Source organism: Tupaia chinensis, unplaced genomic scaffold (genome assembly GCF_000334495.1).
Source record: "Tupaia chinensis unplaced genomic scaffold, TupChi_1.0 Scaffold000231_1, whole genome shotgun sequence".
In the NCBI taxonomy this organism is placed as follows: domain Eukaryota; kingdom Metazoa; phylum Chordata; class Mammalia; order Scandentia; family Tupaiidae; genus Tupaia; species Tupaia belangeri.
In genome coordinates this window covers 2,403,701-2,407,551 of record NW_006159706.1, presented here as the reverse complement: position 1 = coordinate 2,407,551, position 3,851 = coordinate 2,403,701, and the positions used below count along the sequence as shown (strand labels likewise).

Below are 3,851 nucleotides of genomic sequence, written 5' to 3'. Positions count from 1 at the left end.
GGGGGCGGGGGGGAGCGCCTGGAGGGGGAGGGGCGGGAAGGAGGGAGCGGCGGCGCGAGGTGCCCGCGCGCACCGGGCGTTTAGCTCCGGCGCGAGACGGGGAGAGAAGAGGTGAGTCTGCTACCCTTAGCTCTTGGAAGGGTTCAGGAGCAGCGCGGGCGCTCACGCGCACCAAGGATTTAGGGGCTCTTGGTCTCAAAACGCCTTAGAGGCTGGCGGCCGCTCTCGCTTCACAATGAGCGTGTGAAGCGCTGGGGGAGGAGCCCAAGAAGCAGGGAGGAAGAGCCGGTCGCCCCGCCTACGCCACCGGCGTAACGTGGGGATGCCTCCGCAGTGGTGTGAGATGTCACGTCGTAGCGTGAGGTCCTTCCGCCACTTGAGGCCCGTAGGCGGAGTTTTAGGTGCCAAAAAATCCCTGGGACTGGATAAACCTACCGAGTGCTGTTGTGAGCAGGTGGTGGGTTTCGCAGAGACTACACTATACCTATCTGCTTTAAATAGAAGGCTGATGAGCATTAAAGTGATTAGTTTGGACATCCTGATCTTTGCAGAGTAGTCTATGCCTACTCCTAAATTAAATGTCAGTGATTTTAAGCCTACATTGATTTTCCACGTCAGTGCATGAACCTTAAACTGTAGTACCAAGGAGACGGAAGGCCAGAGTTCCTAGGGTCTAATCGAAAATCTTCCACCCACCTGCAAGGAAGGTAGTACTCATTCGTTCGAAACTGGTTGGTCCCTAGGGCATTAAGCTGGATGCTTTGCTCGGTAATTAAGCCACTTCCTGCCTTCGAGGAGTGGTGGGTTTAGATAATGTGATGAGTTTATTATGTGCAGCACTGGAAACTATGAGAATAGATAGAAGTGAGCTAATGCAGCACTGGGTAACAATGCAAAGTGAGGATAGATAAGGGAGATGGATTTCTAGGCAAGAAAAGGCTAAGGAAAATTCAGCTTGGCTGGAGCATAAAAGGAGAAAGGGTTCAAAAAAAAGTCTCTTGTATGAGACTTATACATTATCCTCAAAGCAGTCGGGAGCCTTCTATTAAAAACAAGAGTTTGGGGGCCAGCAGGTGTTACAGTGGTTATGTTGTTGGATTCCCACATAGCTGGCCAGGGTTCAAGGCCCCAACGGGTGGCATGGGTGCTGAACGCCCAAGATTCCTGGAGGAGAAGAAATTGCTGTATGGCCATGGGGAGGGGGTGATTTCTGACTTTCCCTCTCACTATCTCTCTTTCTCTTGGGCAAGTACACACACCCTATGGCAAAACCTCTTTTTTAAAAAAAATGAAGAGGGATTTACTCTGCAACCTGGAGAGCAGTGGAGCAGTGATGGGCATGCTTGTGGTCTTAATTCTGGTGAGATCCTTAGTGGCTCCGTCTTTGCAATAGGCATTGGCATTGGACCGCTTCCCAACACTTCCCCTCCAAACAGGTACACAGCTGGCTAAAAGTCTGCCTTATTCTTTGGGAAAGACTCCTTCACCTGCCTCACTTGTAGCTTCAGATGTGTTAGGTTCCCTTCCTGTGTGCTTGCTCAGGAATTTACCCTACTTTATTCTAACAGCTTTCTGTTAATTCCGTCTTCCTGTTAATGTCAGCTCTCCCGAGATGGAAACTTGTACTTTTTTTTTTTTAGAATGATTTTATTTAACTTTATTTGTTTGTTTATTTATTTAAATTTGGCCAGAGAGGGACAGAGTGAGAGAGAGAAAAAAAGCCAGAAAGCAAGCTGCCAGATCTGGTATTCAAACCGCTGTCGACCCTATGGGAGTCCAATACCCTTAACCACCACGCCACCTGCTGGCCCCAGATGGGATCTTGGCCTTTTTTTTTTTTTCTCCTATTTCTTTTTAATTTGCTAGAGCACATACACTCACTGGAGAGAGAGAGAGACCATGCCACAGTCTCTTCTCTATTTCTCCCCCATTCAAGATTTTGGGCACCCATGCAAATACCATGCTACAATCTCTTCTCCATTTCTACTCCTTTCAAGATTTTGGTCACCCATGCACACACACCCAGCACACTCTTTCAAGCCACTGGGTCCGGGACTCAACCACACAGTCATCCATGTGGGATCCAGCTGCCTTAACCACCATGCCACAAGCTTGCCCAAGGATGGTGACCTGTAGGCACTGTCAAGACAGTATTTGTAAGGTGAATGGTCTTCATGTTTCCATCGACACAGACCTGCTTTTTCCTGGCATTACCTGCACCACCGTGTGCCATGCCACCTCCTCAGCCTCACCGTGGGCACTCCAGTTCTCCTATCTACCCCATCTTGCTCCACACTCAGATTCTAAGTTCCACCCCATTAAATTCCCTCTTCTACAATATGGCTTGCCATATTCAACTCTGCCTGTGCATTTATTTCTTCATACAGTATTCCCTTCTGGTTCTCTACTCTGCAGTTCTTCAAGCTCAAGTGTCAGTTCTTTTGCACATCCTCTGTTATTGACTCCCTCCTTAGGGTCCCTGGAACACTGTTGTTTCTGTTTATGCCTCTCTTGGAATCTGAGGTCATAAAGGGCATTTCTCTCTCCTTCATGCCTAGTTCAGTAGCTGGCACCCACTCGCTCATCAAATTATTTGGTGAATGGAAAGTTGTCTTATTGTATGTAATTTTAAAATTTTACCATTTTCACAAAAAGGGTGCCAGCAGGTACCGTGGTGGTTAAGGGTGCTGGACTCCCATATGGCTGACCACAGTTCAAGTCCTGGACCTGGCAGCTGGCTTTCTCACTTTCTCTCTCACTCTGCAGTCCCTGGTCAAATTGAAATAAATAAGTTAAATTAAAAAAATTTTAAATTTACCATTTTCAGGGCCAGCAGGTGGCATGGTGGTTAAGGTGATGGATGTAGTTTGAGTCCCAGACCTGGTGACTTGAACATCACATTGGGCACGTGTGCACTTGCCCAAAATCCCAGCAGGAAAAGGGCCATTCCCCCCAAGGGTAACTTCTCACTTTCCCTTTCTATCTCTCTGTGTTAGGTGTGCACACAAGCCATATGGCAAAACCGAAAAAAAAAATTTTTTTTGATTTGATACAGAGTGATTTCTAGTATATATTGTTCAGAAAGCCAAGTGCAAAAGAACTACCTTCTATATAAGGAAGAAGAGAAAATAAAACATGTAAAGGCCAGCAGATGGCATGGTGGGTAAGGTGTCAGACTCCCATAGTTCAAGTCCTGGACCTGGTGGCTTGAAAATCATGCTGGGGAGGGAAGCCATGCTCTAAACCCATCTCCTAGGCTCCCAAAATGTTCAGACAAGAAGCCATTTTAAACTATTTTTCTCATTTGTTTTTTTTTAAGTGGGAATATAAACTTTTCTTCCTTCCTGATCCCTCTGGAATTGGAAATATTTGGGAATATTCTTATTTTGTGGCAGAAGGGTTATTTGCATAAGTTCAGTCATGCTTGCTGCATTGAATCAGAAATTGGAAATACTCATTGGACAGGGCTTTGACTGGAATGTCATATCTGAAGATCAATCAGAAAACTATGGAACTAAGGTGGATCTCAAGTAAGCCAACAGAAGCTCTTAGAAAGATGGCCTGGGACCATAAATAGTTCTGCCTGACAGAGAGGATTAGAGAAGATATATGAAAGAATTTACAACATAAAATAACCTGGACTTTTTCCAGCCCAGCATTGTAATTAGTGGAGATTGCAAAAGAGCAACCACACCAGAGGATTATCTTGAAAAAGACTTTGAAGGAAAAAAAAGAGACTGATCTTTGCTAGCAGATGGTATATCACAGAATACTTGGTAGGCAGGGCTGAATTGAGAAGGTTTATGTGTGACTAGTGTGCTGGGCATTTGCTTTTCAACAATTTGAGTAGT

General features: G+C 45.9%; 1 long non-coding RNA gene across 3 annotated transcripts in view; it reads left to right on the top strand.

Annotated features, from left to right (window-relative positions):
* The first annotated feature begins 16 nt into the window (after positions 1 to 16).
* The window catches only part of LOC102495151 (uncharacterized), a 26,811-nt gene continuing 22,976 nt past the window's right edge, over positions 17 to 3,851 (top strand). For all 3 annotated transcript variants that reach the window (XR_001370372.1, XR_003549351.1, XR_001370374.2), the window contains exon 1: positions 17 to 111. This is a non-coding gene — a long non-coding RNA (uncharacterized LOC102495151). The remainder of the gene's footprint in view (positions 112 to 3,851) is intronic.